This window comes from Narcine bancroftii, chromosome 3, assembly GCF_036971445.1.
Source record: "Narcine bancroftii isolate sNarBan1 chromosome 3, sNarBan1.hap1, whole genome shotgun sequence".
NCBI classification, from domain to species: domain Eukaryota; kingdom Metazoa; phylum Chordata; class Chondrichthyes; order Torpediniformes; family Narcinidae; genus Narcine; species Narcine bancroftii.
The window spans coordinates 283,323,868-283,342,765 of record NC_091471.1 but is presented as its reverse complement, the minus strand read 5'-3'; the positions used below and the strand labels follow the sequence as shown (position 1 = coordinate 283,342,765).

The window sequence follows — 18,898 nt, the reverse complement described above, 5'->3', positions numbered from 1 at the left end:
GTAGATGAGGGTGGGAGTCAAAAAAGCTCATCAGTCAGAGTATTGAGTATAGAAGTTGGGAGGTCGTGGTCAGGTTTTACAGGATGTTGGTGAGGCCCCATTTGGAGTATTGTGTTGAGTTTTGGTCACTGGGCTACAGGAAAGATGATGTCAAACTGGAGAGGGTGCAGAGAAGATTTACAAGGATGTGCCTTGGGGGGGGGGGGTGCGTGGGGCGGTGAGCTATAGGGAGAGGTTGAGCCAGGGGCTTTATTCCTTGGAGTGCAGGAGTATGAGGGGTGATCTCATAGAGGTGCACAAAATCATGACGAATAGATCGAGTGATCGCAGAAAGTCTTTTGCCCAGAGCAGGGGAATCGGTGACCAGAGAACACAGGTTTAAGGTGAGGGGGGAGAGATTTGACAGGAACCTGAGGGGTAACGTTTTTTTCAGAGGGTGGTGGGTGTATGGAACAGACTGCTGGAGGAGGTTTGCTGAGGCAGGCATTTCTTCAATGTTTAAGAAAAAAATTAGATGTATCCATGGATAGGATGGGTTTAGACCAGTGATTCTCAACCTTTTTCTTTCCACTCACATCCCACTTAAAGTAATCCCTTTGCCATCGGTGCTCTGTGATTAGTAAGGGATTACTTCAGGTGGGATGTGGGTGGAAAGAAAAAGTTTGAAAACCACTGTTTTAATCATCCCTCATTAACTCGTTATGTTCATAACTCCAAAGGAAATGGGCCAATGACAATGTTTCTCAAGCAAAATATTTCAGGAACAATTGGGTCTGGAGCAGTGGTTCTCAACCTTCCCTTCCCACCTTAAGCAATCCCTTACTAATCACAGAGCACCAATGGCATAGGGATTTCTTCAAGTGGGATGTGAGTGGAAAGGAAAAGGTTGAGAAACACTGCCATAAGTGCTCTGTGGGGGGTGGGTCTCTGATAGGAGCACAGAGGTTTAGCCTTGTAGGTGTACTGATACATGTCAGCTGGGCTTACGAAAAATATTTTTGCTGTTATAATTAACTACAGGGATATTTTTATAAAAAATAATAAACTTCTGCTGAATCACTGCACAAAAATTTTATAGACAGTAATTTTGGTGTCACCCTCTCTGATGGTGTCACATGGTACGGTCCATACCCCCCAATGACACTAGTGGCCGTAATGATTTCTTGTTGGGTGTTGCAAGTGCAGGACTTGGAAAGGAAATGGCGACACTGCCGGAGCTGCAGTAACGGCAGCGGTGCCGCTGATGGGGACCCATGTGGAGCGGAGTTGCAGCGCTCCCATGGGGCCCAACCGCCCAGTCCAACTGCCATCAGCTCCGCACAGGCTGTAAATGGAGGCGACGGTGGTTTTATTTAAAAATACTGCAACCGCAGGCTCTGCGCCCAAGATGGTGACGCCTATGATTAGCAGCAGCCTCGAGGGATGTTGGGCTCCGGGGAAGCAGAGGACTGGTGCAGAGCACCATATAACGATGAGACCGCCAACCGTTTGAGAAGGAGAAGCAGAGGAATCAATCCGGGGATGGTGACGACAGCGGTGGACCAGTGAGCGTCTCTGAGACTGAAGAACACACAGGTGGCGACTCAAGGTGAGGAACCCAACCGGGCTGTGGGCTGGTGGGGACTGTGGTTGAAGGATTCACGTCAGGCTGCGGACTGCTGGAGACTGGCTGAAGGGGTACTAGGTATCAGAACTGGGATGTGAGAGGGTACCCAGGGCGCTGAAGGGTTCCTGATCGTGTCGGAGGTTCGGATCTGGAGCTCAGGCTGCCGATGGCTCAGGTTGGACTCTGTTTGGCTGCAGAGGCTGTGGTGGGGCGGTGGGGGGGGGGGGGGGGGTGAATCCATGGACACTCAGCGACTCCAAGGTGACTGACTCTCGTTTGCTTCTCGTTCTCTGTCTGTAAGAGACGCTTCAGGCAATTTGTGCCGATGGGGAATCTTACAGCAGATGAAAACAAATTTTGTGTAATATTGCACTGTCTATTTTTACATGACAATAAATTGAATCTTGAATCTTAGGACAAGAAGATCATGGTGGTACACCACTAGCCTATTACAGGGGGGAAACCTCTGTACCTGCAGAAGAGCATGGGGACAAGACAACATCTGGCCGGCTGTCAATCAGCTGACCTGAATGGACCAAACCCCACCCAGTCGGGTGTCAATCCCCCTCCAGGATATCAGCCTGAGCTGGCCCTTCGAAGTCACTCTCAGAGTTTACAGCAGCTCTCCTCACAGCTGGCTCTGTGGAAGTTTACATCGAATAAAGCCTGTACAGTCTTTTAGTTTTGTGTGTTTGCTTCTGACTGACAGTGCACCACAAAGATGAATGTTTAAAAAGCAATGGGTAAACTAAATGTTTAAATGTCTCCTCTGTCTAATTATCTGCAGCCAATAAAAGGAAGAGAAGCTTAAATGAAGTGGCAAAATTGAATATTGTGTAGTCGGCTATGTACGGAGCCAGATGAAATGGGGGAGATCTTGTGGTTTTTATTTTCAACTGTATTTAATCAGGAAACGGGCACAGAGTCAAGGGGAGTAACGTAAGCAAGCAGTGAGTTTATGGAACCTGTGCAGATTAAAGAGGAGGAGGAGTTTGCTGTCAAAGCAAATGAAGGTGGATAAATTCCCCAAGGCCAGACAAAGTATTCCCTTGGACCTTGAGGAGGTTATTCTAGAAATTGCAGGGGCCCTAGCAGATAATATTTAAACTGTCCTTAGCCACGGGTGAGGTGCCGAAGGATTGGAGGGTAGCTCATGTTCCATTGTTTAAACAATAACCCTGGAAATTGTGGGCTGGTTGAGCCTGATGTCAGTTGTAGGTAAGCTATTTGGAGGTGTTCTAGGAGATCAGCTACACAAGTATTTAGATAGTCAAAATGGCTTTGTGCATAATGGGCTCATACTTAACAAATCTTCTAGAATTTCTCAAGGACATTACCAGGAAAGTTGATGAAGGAAAGGCTGAAGATGGAGTTGAGTAAGGCCTTTGACAAGGTCCCACACAGGAGGTTAGTCAGAAAGGTTTAGTCACTCTGTATTCATGGTGAGCTAGTAAAATGGATTCAACGTTGGCTTTGTGAGAGAAGCTGGAGAGTGGTAATGGATGGTTGCTTCTCTGACTGGAGGCCTGTGTGTGTGCCTCAAGGATCAGTGCTGGGTTCACTGTTGTTTGTCATCTATATCAATGATCTGAATGATAATGTGGTCAAATTGGATCAGCGAGTTTGCAGGTGACCCTACGATTGGAGGCGATATAGACAGTGAAGAAGGTTTTCAAAGCCTGCAGAGGGATCTGGACCAACTGTAAAAATGGGCTGAAAAATGGTAGAAGGAATTTGACGGAGGCAAGCGCGAGGTGTTGCAGTTTGGAAGGACAAACCAAGTTAGGACATTCATGGTAAATAGTAGGGCACTGAGGAATGCTGTGCAACAGTGGGATCCTGGAATACAGATATATAATTCTCTAAAAAATGTGTCACAAGCAGATAGGGTCATAAAAAAAGCTTTTGGCACATTGGCCTTCATAATTCAAAACATTGAGTATAGGAGTTGTGACGCGATGGTAAAGTTGTACAAGACATTGGTGAAGCCAAATTTTCAGTATTAACTTAGAACTTTCTTGCACAGTCCAGGCCCTTTGGCCAACTTGTATAAACCTACTCAAGAAACTGAACCTTCCCTGCCTCATAACCCTCTATTCTTCTTTCAACCGTGTGCCTGTCCAAGAGTCAGCTTTTAAATGCCCCTGTCGTACCAGCCCCCACCAAAATCAGCTCATTCCAAGGAACCCACTTACCCCTAGCGTCTCTCTCCTGAAATTTCCTCCCCTCACTTTGTACAGATGTTCTACTCTCACCATGGTAAAAAGGTGTTGGCTGTCCACCCTATCCATAATCTTGTAGACTTCTATCAAGACATCTCACATCTTTCTTCCCTCCAAAGAGCTCAAGCTCTGCTAATCTTGCCTCATTAGACATCCTAGTAAATCTCCTCTGCACCCTCTCCACTAGGTTCCACATCCTTCCTGTCATGAGGTGACCAGAACTGAAAACCGAACAAAATGGTGGCAGTGCTGCCGCTGGTGAGGATCTGCGCAGGGTTCTACCACTCCGTCCGACGACCGATGTCTCCATATAGGCTTTAAACGACCTGTTAAAGGAGCCAAAAGTGTTTTTAAATCCTGTGCCCGCGGGGTCTGGCAGCAGTATAGATGGGTTGCAGAGGGACAAGTAGAGGGAGAGCGCAGGACACCAGAAAATGGGGAGACCAACCCCAGTTTGAGAAGGGGAAGCAATGGGCATGGTCTAAAGGGACAGCTGATCAGTGAGGGGGCTCTGCACCTGAACTACACACAGACGGTGGGCTGTTGGTGATGAGGCGAGGGCTGCCGGGGACTGCGGTCACAGGACTCTCATCAGGCTGCGTGTCACTGGAGACTGGCTCGAGACTGGATGAAGGGGCACAAGGTGTTGGAACCGGGATGGGAGTGGGTGCTGAGAGGGCTGAAGGGTTCCCGATTGTATCGGAGGTTTGGATCCATTTGGCCAATGATTTGGACTGATGTCTGTGTGGCTGCAGGAGGCAAATCCGTGGACACTCGGTGACTCCGAGTGGGGGGAGGGGAGGGGAATCTCTTTTACTTCTCCTTCTGTCTGTGAGGGGTGCTGGGCACCCCTTCTCACAGACTAAAGTTAATTTTGCATAATATTACATATAATTTGTTACATGACCATAAGGAATCTTGAATTTCTTCTGTCTGGTCCAACCAGAGTTTTATAGAGCTGCAACATTACCTCACATCTCTTGAACTGAATCCCCCAACTAATGGAGGCCAGCACACCACAAGCCTCCTTAACTGTCCTATCAATCTGGGAGATCTGTGGATTTGGACCCCAACGTCCCTCTTCCAAGATGTATCACTTCACATTTCTCCATCTGCCGCTTTTCCGCCCAATTCACATGCTGTTGCAACCTATAAAAACCTTCTACCCTGTCCGCAACACCTCCAGACCATCGCATCATCTACAAATTTACTGGCCCATCCCTCTACTTCTTCGTCAAGATCATTTATAAAAATCACAAAGAGCAGGAGCCCCAGAGCAGATCCTTGCGGCACTCCACTAGTCACCAACCTCCAGACAGAATACCGCGACCCTCTGCTTTCTGCAGGCAAGCAGTTCTGAATTCATACATGCCTCATGACTTTCTGAATGAGTCTACCACGGGGGACCTTGTCAAATGCCTTGCTAAAATCCATATACACCACAACTACTGCCCTACTTTGGTCAATTTATTTTGGTACCTCCTCATAAAACTCAATTTGTGTCATGAGGCACAACCTTCCCCTCACAAAGCCCATGCTGACCCCCCCACCCCACAAGAAGTGAACGCTCCTCAAAAGGCTCATACATCCTATCCCCAAGAATCATCTCCAATAGTTTGCTCACTGCTTGCATAAGACTATATTTCCTAGGATTCTCCCTATTATCCTTTTAAACAAGGGGACCTCATTTGCCAATCCTCCGGTACCACCCCTATGGCCAGAGAGAATGTGAAGATCATTGCCAATGCTTCAATAATGTCTTCCCTCGTTTCCTGTAGTAACCTGGGGTATGTCTCATCTGGTCCCAGGTACTTTATCAATCCTAACGTTTTTAAGAATATCCAGCCTCAACATGCTCCAGCACATAATCTTCTTCTATACTGACCTCACTTTGACCAAGGCCCCTCTCTCTGGGGAACACTGAAGCAAGGTATTCATTTAGGACCTGCCTCTGTACACATGTTGCCTCCTTTATACTTGAGCGGCCTTGCCTTGTCATCCTTCATGAATACAGAGAATGCCTTGGGGTTTTCCTTAATCCTACTTGCCAAGTGTTATTTGTGGATCGCAGAAGATCACGTGACCTCCCTGTTTGGAACCTAGTGGGAAGTCTCATCATCTGCCAAACAAGGTTGGACTCCGACCACCTTTCCGTTGGCTCATTTAAATGATTCCATGTCATCGTTGGCCAGATGCCCAGTTCAGAACAGTATCAACAGTGCACACCATATTTCTTTCTCTCTGCCTCTTGGTCTAAGTCCAGGACATCACTCCAGGTCGCTACTGAGGACGTCACTGGAGGAGTCGCAGGTAAGGTTGAGCCATCGTACTGTGATAGATCAGTGCTTGCAGAAAGCCATTCCCTGTTGGTACACGGAATCAGGAATGTGTTTGAAAGTCCCTGACTGTGAAGTGTGTACACGTGCAGGAGAGTGTGGTAGGGCGAGCAGCCACCAGTACCTTGTGCTCAATGTGCCTACTTACACTGTAATATCTTTTGTCTCGTACCATATAGAAGATAAAACTGGTATTGGAACTCCGCCTTGGTCTGAAATGAATGTCTATATACAAAACAACTCTGATTATCCAAAATGGTCGGGACCGGGCCCATTTCAGATAAACGTTTTTCTCGGAGAACTGGTCATTTTTTAAAAACAGCCCAGTAGCCACAGCAAATCATTTGTAACAGTGTTTAAACAACAAACAAGGGAAGGCTTTTTAAGCATTAAAAAATCATTCATTTTCACCAAAAAAAAATTATGACCACCGCCGATCACCGACACCTCCTCACTGAGGCACCGCTTGTGCTAGGACCCCAAGGGTCCCATTCCTGCCAAGGAGCTTGAGAGCCCCACTGCTGCCTGGAGCCGGTCAGTTCAGCTCCAAAAAAATTTCAGATAAATGAGGATTTCTGATTTGTTTTGGATCTCCCTTTTATCCAATTTTTTTTTAAATTTGGATAACTGAAGATTTTGGGAATCTGATTTCAGCTAATCAAAGTTGTACTTTAGTTATTGTTGCTTCCCCTGTTTGTCTCCCGTGTGTTCAATTGTAAATACGTGTCCAGACTTGACTCTTTGTGAACCCACTGAAGCTGAAACTTTCCAAACACAACACCAAGCCCTTCGTGTGACCCTTTCTAGAACTCCAAAGTCCTCTCTTAAGTTCCTTCCTGGCTACTGTATAATTTTCATGAACCCTTCCTGTCTTTTGCTTCCTAAGCTTTATGTATGATTCCTTCTTCCTTTTAACTAGCTGTACCACTCCTTTTGCCAACCATCTTTTATCCTACCAGCCTTGCCCCGTCTCAGTGGGACCAACCTATCCAGAACCCCGTGTCCCTAGTTCCTTCCTAAACCCTATAGTAATTAATCCTTTCCCAATTAAACACTTTATTATTTTGTCTGCTCGCCGATCACCGACACCTCCTCACTGAGGGAGTTGTGATCATTTTCACCGAAATACTCTCTGGCCAGGAAGTCTGCCATCTGACCAGATTCATTGCCCAGTACTAGATCCAGTATGGCCTTTCCACTAGACAACTGTCAGGAATCCTTCTTGGACACACCTGACAAATTCTGCCCTATCTTGCCCTCTTGCAGTAAAGAGAAGCCAGGCAATATTTGAGATGTTGAAATCTCCCTTAACAACAATTCTTTTCTGCACCATTCTAAATTCTGACAACTTGTCTGCTCCTCAATGTCCCAAAGACAATTTGGGGGCCTATAGACAACACCCAGTATAGTTATCACTCCCTTCCCTTTTCTGACTTTCACCCACATCAAATTCATTTCCCTTTATTCCTAATACTCCTTGCATTGAAGTAGACATATTTCAAACCCTCCAACTAACTACATTTCAGCTTCTTCCACTGCCCGTCCTTCCTTATAAACCCAAAATGCATTGCATCATCCTTTCCACCTTCTGCTCTACTCTCTGCCCCTCACACTCTGGTTCCCATCTCCCAGCCAAACTAATTTAAACCCTCCCCAGGCTCTAGTGAGCCTGCCCACTAGGATATTGGTCCCCCTCCAGTTCAGATGCAACCTGTCCTTTTTGTACAGGTCAGATCTTCCCTAGAAGACATTCAATGATTCACAAATATGAATCCTGCACCAACTCTTTAGCCATGAATTGATCTGCCATAACTTCCTATTCCTGCCCTCTTTGGTACGTGGCATAGGAAGAAATCCGGAGATTGCCCACCCTTGAGATCTTGCTTTTTGGCTTCCTTCCTACCTGGAAGATGTTCCATCTTCAGGACCTCATCCATGTTCCTATCTTCGTCATTGGTACCAATATGGACCACGGCATCTGGCTGCTCGCACGCCTGCTTGAGAAATCCAAAGTCTGTGCTAGAAACTGAGGCTTGTCCCTGGTTGGTTGTCCACCTCAACAGTTCCCAAAATGATATGCGTGTTATTGAGGGGAATGACCATAGGAGTACTCTGCACAAATGCCTGTTCCCTTTTCCCTCTCCTGGCTGTAACCCAGCTACCTTCCTTCTTCCTCCTATGTGTGATTGCATTCCTGTACCTCCCGCCTATCACCCCTTCAGCCTCCTGAATGAACTGGAGTTCATCCAGCTCCAGATTCCTAACACGGTCTGTAAGGAGCTGCAGCTGGATGCACCCATTGCAGGTGCAGTCATCAGGGACTTGTGCTGTCCCGGATATCCCCCATCCTGCAGTTGGAGTGTACCACTGCCTTAACTGCCATCTTCATGACTTACTCTGGGTTACTATGAAAAGATCTTCCCTGACCTTCCCTGAACCTGGAGCATGGCCTCTGCCAAAGCCTTTTTTGTCACCTAGCTACAGGAAATGTGCCAATAAGATTGAAAGGGTGCAGAGAAGATTTACTAGGATGTTGCCAGGATGTGGGGGAAGAGTTATAGGGAAAGGTCAAACAGGCTCAGACTTAATTCCCTGGAGTGTAGAAGAATGAGGGGAGATTTTCTAGGGGTACATAAAATTGAGGGGTATAGATAGAATAAATGCATGCAGGCTTTTTCCACTGAGAGTAGGTGAGACACAAACCAGAGGACATGGGTTAAAGATGAAAGGGGAAAAGTTTAGGGGAAACATTATGGAGAACTTCTTCTCACACACACACACACACACACACACACACACACACACAGACACAGACACAGACACAGACACACACACACACACACACACACAGTTGTGGGAGTGGGGAATAGGCTGCCAGCTACAATGGTGAATGCGGACTCAATTTTAGCAGTCAAGAATGACATGGACAGGTACATGGATGGGAGGGATATGGACTGGGTGCAGGTTAGTGGGACTAGGCAGAATAATAGTCTGGCACAGATGAGAAGGGCCGAAGGGCCTGATCCTGAACTGGAATGTTCTCCAGTTTTATGTTATGTAAACCTACTTCACAAAATTTTTATTTTTCCCTCCCTCACACCCATAACCCTCTATTTTTATTACATTCATGTGCCTATTGAAGAGTCTTTTAAAAGTCCCCATTCTACCAGCCTCCACCATCACCCCCAACAATACATTCCAGGTACCCACCACTCTTTGAGTAAAGAAACAGTACTCTGACATCTCCCCTAAATTTTCCTCCTCTTGGCCTGGTAAAATGATGGTGGCTGTCCACCCTATACGAGCCTCTAATAATCTTGTATACCTCCATCCCTCATCAAAGAGAGAAGCTCGAGGCCAGCCAACCTTGCTTCATAAACACGTTCTTCAATCCAAGCAACATCCTGGTAAATCTCTCCTGCACCCTCTCCAAAACATCTACATCCTTCCTGTAATGTGTGAATGTGCACAGTTGTCCAGAGAAATGCTGTTTCTTCGAGTTGTCTATGTGTAGTCAGATGAGAATGAACTGTAACCCTGATATGGATTTTACTAACGCATTTGGAAAGGTCTCCAGAGAAAGCTCATTCAGAAAGTCATGGGATCCATGGAATTTTAGTTACAATGATTCCAAATTGGATTGACTGCAGAAAGCAGAGGGTATAGATGGAATGTATTCTGCCTGGAGGTTGGTGATTTGTGGAGTTCCACCGCGATCTGTTCTGGAACCCCTGTTCTTAGTGATTTTTTTATATATATAAATGACAGGACGACACAAAGGTTAGAGGTGTAGAAGGTTGCAACAGGATATAGACAGGTTGCAGAATTGGGCGGAGAAGTGGCAGATGGAGTTAAATCTGGATAATTGTGAAGTGATGCATTTCGGACAATTGAACCTGAAGGCTTTGTACATGGTTAATGGTGGGATTCTTAACAGCACGGAGGAACTAGGGAGATCTTGCGGTCCTGGTCCATAGATCCCTTAGGTTTGACCCGCAGGTAGTTAAGAAGGTGTATGGGATGCTGGCCTTCATTACTTGAGCCATGAGGTAAAGGTGCAGCTCTATAACTCTGGTTAGACCACACTTATTGCATTCAGTTCTGGTTGTCTGTTCTGGTTACAGGAAGGATGTGGAAGCTATGGAGAGGGCGCAGAGGAGATTTAGTAGGATGTTACTTGAATTGGAGAATGTGTTTTCTGAGGCTAGGTTAATAGAGTTAGGGATTTCCTCTGAGGGAAGAAGGCTGAGAGATGACTTAATAGATGTTACAAGATTATGGGAGCCATAGGTAGGGTAGACAGCCAGTAGCTTTTTCCTGGGGCAACAGTAGTAAATACCAGAGGACTTTGGGTTAAAGTGAGGGGAGGAAAGTTTAAGGCAGGGGTTTTAAACCTTTTTCTTTCTGCCCACATACCACTTTAAGTAATCCCTATGCCATAGGTGCTCTGTGATTAATAAAGGATTACTTAAGGTGGTTTGTGAGTGGAAAGAAAAAGGTTGAAAACCATTGTTTTAATCGTCCCTCACTGACTCGTTACATGGACAGTTTCATAACTTCAAAGGAAATGGGCCAATGACAATTTTTCTCAAGCAAAATATTTTGGTAACAATTGGGTCTAGAGCAGCGATTCCCAACCTTCCCTTCCCACTCACGCACCACCTTAAGCAAATCCCTTACTAATCACAGATGGCATGATTACTTAAAGTGGTATATATGAGTGGAAAGAAAAAGGATGAAAACCACTGGTTTAAGGAGAGACGTCAGAGGTCATTTTTTTTCTCAGTGGTGGATGCCTGGAATACATTTCCTGGGGGTGGTGGTGGACATGGGTACAATAGGGACATTCAAAAGACTCCTGGATAAGCATGTGGATGAAGGAAAAATAGTGGGTGATGGGTGTGAGGTTGGGAAGGATTAGACTTGGGTTTACATACACAGCACAACATTGTTGACTGTTGGGCCTGTACTGTGCTGGAATGCTCTATGTGTGGAGGCATGTTTGCTGGAATCTCTGTAACATTTCACTGAGATGTCCTGGATTAAATGGGTTATTCAGGTCGTTTAGATGGACAGAGTCTCAAAGTCCACTCTCATTGAAAATTTCCCTCTGTTCTCATCACACACCCTTTGCCATCATTGTGTATCTGAATTGTTCCCAGACCCTCCGGGATAGAACGTGTCTCCAATCTATGGAGAAATCATCTCTGGAGTTGTACAGCACAGATACAGGTCCTTTGGCCCAACACATATCTGTTGGCCATTGTCCTATTAACCCCACTTTTGCCTTCATTAATTCCACATTCCTCTGTGCCCTTTTCATTCAATGACATCCTTCATTGTTATTCCTGTTCCTGCCTGCCCCACCCACTCTGGCAGCACGGCCCAGACACCAACTACTCCTTGTGTGAAACATCTACCCCTCAGATCCCCTTTGGACCTCCTGCCTCTCTGATGTGTTGGGGAAGAGTGGGTGGGTTGACAGAGAGGCGAGTCTGGACACATCTTACAATCACACGTAAGATTAATTAACACAAGGGAGATAAATGGGAGAACATCAAATGGTACTCAATTACTATATTACTTAAACAACAATATCAACATTCACATCAGACCTAAGTTGGTGTCCAATATCAGTGCCTGCCTATTCTTTACAGGCTCACACTCTACAGACAGGGACTTTCAAATACACATCCGCTTCCCTGTACCAATGGGGGTGTGGCTCTCTGCAAGTGCTGATCTGTCGCAGTACTACACTTCAGTGTAGTGCACACTTTACCCACAACACTCCCAGCGATGTCCACAGTAGCAACCTGGCATAAAGCGATGTCCGGGGCTTGATCCATGAAGCAGAGAGAAAGAATGTGCTGTGGATCAATGTTTTATACAGTTCTGATCTGGACGTCTAGCCAATAATGAGCCTAGGAGATTTAAATTAGCCAATGGCAAGGAGTCCAACCTCAATTGACAGGTGATGTGACTTCCAAATAAGTTTCAGATGGGGAGGACATGTGATCACCTGCAATACACACATTCCAGACAGGCAGGGAGGCCAAGCATTTCTCCATAATCCACATATATCACTCTCATCTTAAATTTATGTCCTTTAGTATTAGACCTTCTGGGTAGGAAACCAACTCTGGCTGTCCATCATATTTCTACCCCTCAACCTTATAAACATCTGTGCAGTCACCCACTGTCTCAGGAAAAACAGATACAGCCTATCCAGACTCCCCATAATTCCAGCCCTCCTGTCTCATTACCATTCTTTGTGGCTTTCCTGCTCCCCCTCAGCAGAGTATTAGGTGCAGATCTCTGATCTCCCTCAGATCAGAGATCCGCACCCAATACTCTTAAGTGCAGTCAAACCAACTACCGTAATATACTTGTGAAATCAGCAAATTTTTGGGGCCAATGAAAGGGGGGGGGGGGGGTCGACTTTTGCACAGGTCAAACGTTTGACCTCGTGATGTACCTGCATCGGGAGTTTGGATGGCTGGGACCAGATGGTAAGTCTGTGGTTGGGGAGTTAGGAGTTTGGATGGGTGAGGTGTCAGGGGTTCGGAAGGATGGGCAGCCAGGGTGTGGGTCTGCTGCTGGGAGCTCGGATGGGCAGGTGGTCGGTGCCAAAAATAAGGATGGGGTCGTGTTTTATACGTCATTGAAAAGCACCCGAGTCACGTGATGGAGTAGTGGCCGGATGGTGAACTCCAGCCCTCTCCAGAAAAGTCGGAAAAATCAAAGGAAAACACACAGGCACAAAAATTAAAATTAAAGTAAAGTGAGTATAAAGGTGGAAAGAAGATGGCGACGAAAAAAGAAAAATCGAAACCAACGGTAAGAAGAGAGGAAGAGAAGACAACGGAAGAAGAAGGAGAAGGCCTTACCTGTTCGAAGAGGCCCGCGGTGGAGAGAGAAACCCGCTCCCTCAGGTCGGTAGAAAGTGGACTACAAAAATGGCTCACTGAACCGAGTAAAAGTGCGCAACCGCGCATGCGCGATGCGCATGCAAAAAAACACACCGACAGGAGGGGAGACCAGCTGGGGAGTCGATCTCCACAGCCGGCAATGACAGCTGCAGAACAGCTGCAGAAAGAGGAGAACATAGAAGACAACGAAAACAAGAAAGAAGAGAAGAAAAGGACAACAAAGAAACAACAGATGGCCAACCCAGAGGAAGAAGAAGAGGAAGAGGAAGAGTACAGTGAAATAGAAGAAGAAGGGAAAGGCAAGATAAAGGATATACTTTCTCTTATTAAAAAATACATGGAGTCATTTAAAGAATGGCAAGCGCAAGAATTTAATGATTTAAGAAGAAGAATAAACAATACAGAAGAGAAAATGAATAAAATAGATATGACCTTATCAGAAATGGGAAAAAGAATGGACAAGGTGCAAGAACGAGAAGCAGCAGTAGAAATGGAGGTAGAGGACTTAAAAAAGAAATTAGAGGAATCTAATAAAAAAGTTAAAGAGACACAAGAGCTGTTAGCTCAGAAAATAGATATAATGGAAAATTATAACAGAAGAAATAACATAAAGATAGTGGGCCTTAAGGAAGATGAAGAAGGCAAGAATATGAGAGAGTTTATAAAAGATTGGATCCCTAGGATCCTAGGATATCCAGAACTACAGCAAGGAATGGAAATAGAAAGGGCACATAGAGCATTGGCCTTTAAACCACAACCACAACAAAAGCCAAGATCTATTTTAGTAAAATTCCTAAGATATACTACAAGAGAAAAGGTACTGGAGAAAGCAATGGAAAAAGTAAGAGAGGACAACAAGCCACTGGAGTACAAAGGGCGAAAAATCTTCATTTATCCAGATATAAGTTTTGAACTCCTGAAGAAGAGAAAGGAGTTCAATACAGCAAAGGCGATTTTATGGAAGAAAGGGTATAAATTTATACTAAAGCATCCAACGGTATTGAAAATATTTATTCCAGGACAGCAAAACAGACTATTCTCGGATCCAGAGGAAGCACGAAAATTTGCAGAACAATTACAAAATAGACTGAGAGATGAAGACGTGTAACGAGAGTACAAAAGACTGCGAACTAAAAAGACACATAAGTTTTGAACTCCTGAAGAAGAGGAAGGAGTTCAATACAGCGAAAATGATCTTATGGAAAAAAACTATTCTCGGATCCAGAGGAAGCAAGGAAATTTGCAGAACAACTACAAAACAAGCAGAGAGATGAAGATATGTAACAAGAGTAAAAATGACCACGATTTATATGTATGTGGGTAAAGAGGTATATGTGTGTATATGTATAGTGTGCATACATGAATGTATCCGTATTTAGAGGAAAATATAGAGAGTATAGACAAGAATTAATAAGGGAAGGAAATGGAATAGAGGGAATAAGGAGGGAATTAAAAGAGTGACCTTTGATACATATGAAAAGTGAAATCTTTTCTGGGGGGGCTAGGTGGGGAGGAGTTACGGTCACTGCAAAATCAGCTGACGCTTGCGAGTGAATTTGCAAATCCAAATGGAGAGGGGAGATGTGGTTGTCCAACAAGAGATAAAGGACAACTCAGGAGGGGAAGGGGAGATTGGGGCTAAAGAAGTTTTAAATAGGAGAATAAGGAAAATGTTTGATGTTTTAGGAATGTTGTCTTATAAAGGCTTCAAAACAAGGAAACAGAAATGGATAAGAAGGAAAGGTAATGATGGAGAAATGGAAAGGGAAGATAAACAAAGTATAAAATGGCTACGTTGAACTATATGACTTTAAATATTAATGGAATACATAACCAAATTAAAAGGAAGAAACTGCTAAATTTACTGAAAAAAGAAAAAATTGATATAGCATTTGTGCAAGAAACACATTTAACTGAATTGGAGCACAAGAAATTAAAGAGAGATTGGGTAGGACACGTAACAGCAGCATCGTATAATTCAAAAGCAAGAGGAGTAGCTATATTAATTAGTAAAAATGTGCCAATTAAAATAGAAGAGGAAATAATAGATCCAGCAGGGAGATATGTAATGATAAAATGTCAGATATATTCGGAGTTTTGGAATCTACTCAATGTATATTCACCTAACAAAGAAGATCAAAAGTTTATGCAAGATATCTTTTTGAAGATAGCAGATACGCAAGGGAACATATTAATAGGAGGGGATTTCAACCTGAATTTGGATTCAAATATGGACAAAACTGGGAAAAAAATTAACAGAAAGAACAAAGTAACCAAATTTATAATTAAATCGATGGAAGAAATGCAACTTTTGGATATATGGAGGAAACAACACCCAAAGGAAAAGGAATATTCATATTACTCGGCTAGACATAAAGCATACTCAAGAATAGACCTATTTTTGTTATCAGCTCGTATGCAAGATAGAGAAAGAAAAACAGAATATAAAGCTAGAATACTATCGGACCATTCACCCTTAATATTGACAGTAAAGTTAGAGGACATCCCTCCAAGAATGTATAGATGGAGATTAAACCCCATGTTACTTAAAAGGCAGGATTTTAGAGAATTTATTGAAAGACAAATTAAAATGTATTTTGAAATAAATACGAAATCAGTGAAAGATAAGTTTATACTATGGGATGCAATGAAAGCATTCATTAGAGGGCAAATAATAAGTTATGTAACCAAGATGAAAAAGGACTATAATCAGGAAACAGAGCAGTTGGAAAGGGAAATAGTAAATATAGAAAAAGAATTAGCAATGAAGGAAGATACAACTAAAAGAAGAGAATAGGCGGATAAAAAAAATAAAATATGAAACACTACAAACATATAAGGTGGAGAAGAATATAATGAAGACAAAACAGAAATATTATGAACTAGGTGAAAAAACGCACAAAATCCTAGCATGGCAGCTTAAGACAGAACAAGCTAAGAAAATGGTATTGGCATCAAGGAAAAAAGACAAACAAATTACATATAATCCAAAAGAAATTGAGGAAAACTTTAGAAAATTCTATGAACAATTATACTGAATTGAAAACGAAGGGAAAGAAGGGAAAATAGATGAATTTCTAACTAAAATTGAACTACCAAAACTACAAATAGAGGAACAAAATAAATTAACAGAGCCATTTGGAATAGTAGAAATACAAGAGATAATAAAGAAATTACCAAATAATAAGACATCAGGAGAGGATGGATTCCCAATAGAATTCTATAAAACATTTAAAGACTTATTAATTCCGCCCCTCCTGGAAGTAATCAACCAGATTGATAAAACACAAAGCTTACCAGATTCATGTAAAACAGCAATAATTACAGTAATACTAAAGCAAGGGAAAGATCCACTCACACCAGCGTCATATAGACCAATATCTTTACTTAACACAGATTATAAGATAATAGCTAAACTATTAGCAAACAGATTAGCAGAGTATGTACCGAAAATGGTAAATCTAGACCAAACTGGATTTATCAAAAAAAGACGCACAACAGACATTATTTGTAAATTTATTAACTTAATTCATGCAGTAGAAGGGAATAAAGCACCAACAGTAGCAGTTACTTTAGACGCAGAGAAGGCCTTTGACAGAGTAGAATGGAATTATTTGTTCAAAGTATTGCAAAAATTCAGTTTACCGGAGAAGTATATTAATTGGATTAAAGCATTATATAAGGGACCATTAGCGAAAGTGACAGTAAATGGACATGTATCAAAGCAATTTAACTTAAGCAGGTCAACACGGCAGGGATGCCCACTATCACCTTTATTGTTTGCGTTAGCTATAGAACCACTAGCAGAATTGATAAGAACAGAAAATAATATAAAAGGGATAAAAATAAAAGACAAGGAATATAAAATCAGTTTATTTGCGGATGATGTTGTAGTATACTTAACAGAACCAGAACTATCAATAAAAGAATTATATAAGAAATTGAAGGAATATGGAGAAGTGTCGGGTTACAAGATCAACGTAAATAAAAGTGAAGCAATGCCTATGAATAATGCGGATTTCTCAAAATTTAAGAAGGAATCACCATTTAGATGGCAAATGCAAGCAATAAGATACCTAGGTGTACAAATAAATAAAAATCTCGGCCAGCTATATAAACTCAATTATTATCCACTAATGAAAAAAATTACAGGACGATTTAGAGCATTGGAAAGATTTACCACTAACACTGATAGGAAGGATAAACTGTATTAAAATGAACATTTTTCCAAGGATATTATACCTATTTCAGGCATTGCCAATACAACTGACAGAGAAATTCTTCAAGGAGTTAAAGAAAATAATAAGGAAATTTTTATGGAAAGGGGGGAAACCGAGGATAGCACTAGATAAATTAACAGAATGGTATAAACAAGGAGGCTTACAACTGCCAAACTTTAAAAATTATTATAGAGCCGCACAATTAAGATACCTATCAGATTTTTATCAAACAAGGGAAAAGCCAGATTGGACTAGATTAGAATTAGATAAAATAGGGGAAAAGATACCTGAACACATATTGTATAAATGGGATGAAAAATTGGTACAACATAGAAGTTCTCCAGTATTACATCATTTACTCAATATTTGGAAGAAGATTCATGTAGAAAGAAATAAAACAAATTATCAATTACCAAAACTAATATTGATGCAAAACAAGTTACTCCCTTTTACAATAGATAACCTTTCCTTTAGAGAATGGGAGAAAAAAGGGATTAAAAGAATAGAAAATTGTTTTTCAGGAAATAGATTATTATCCTTTGAACAAATGAAAGATAAATACAATATAACTCAAGATACAGCGCTGGCATATTACCAATTGAGATCCTACTTGAAGGATAAATTAGGAAGCAGTTTGAGTTTGCCAGAGGGAAGTAACTTTGAATATGTGATTACAGATACAATGATAATCAAAAGATTTATAACAAATATGTATATTAAACTGCAAGAAAAGGAGAATGAGGAAACAAATGGTAAAACTAAACAAAAATGGGAACAAGATTTAAATATAAAGTTAAAAAAGGAAACATGGGAGAAGTTATGCTCTGGAACGATGAGAAATACAATAAATACGAGGTTACGTATGATACAATATAACTGGATACACAGGCTATACATTACACCTCAAAAGTTAAATAAATGGGACCCAACAGTATCTGATAGATGTTTTCAATGTAAAAAAGAAATGGGAACAACAATTCATGCAATCTGGACATGTGAGAAAGTAGAAAAATTTTGGGAAGATCTAAATCAGATATTAAATAATATAACAGAAAACAATATACCAAAGAATCCAGAGATCTTCCTCCTAAATAACATAAAAAACAAAGAATTTGGAATTGATTTGGAGGATGCACAAAAAAGATTTGTTAAGATAGCTCTAGCCGTAGCAAAAAAATGTATTATGTCAACCTGGAAATTGGAAGATAATTTGAAAATACAACAATGGTATATAGAAATGAATAAATGTATTCCATTGGAAAAAATAACATATAGTTTAAGAAATAATATTGAAATATTCAAACAAATATGGGAGCCTTACATGAAACACAATAGCGAAAACCTACCGGGAACAATCACTACCTAAGTTAACGGAAGGAAAAGGAAATGAAAAGAATGGACTCAGTGGAATTTCTGGTGTATTTTTATTGAATGACAACATTGTCTGACTGGTTTAATGTATCCTAGATTTTGTACCTTAAATGGACGGGAGGGGGAAGGTAGGGAGGGTGGGATGGGAGGAGGGAGGTGGGGGGGAGAAAATGGCACTGTATATGTGTGAAAAGGAAAAAGTGTGTATCATGGT

At 42.3% G+C, this 18,898-nt stretch overlaps 1 protein-coding gene across 1 annotated transcript in view; it reads right to left on the bottom strand.

Moving 5' to 3' along the window:
• Positions 1–18,898, bottom strand: part of LOC138758871 (calcium and integrin-binding family member 3-like) — a 35,163-nt gene that overhangs the window by 975 nt on the left and 15,290 nt on the right. The window lies entirely within an intron of this gene.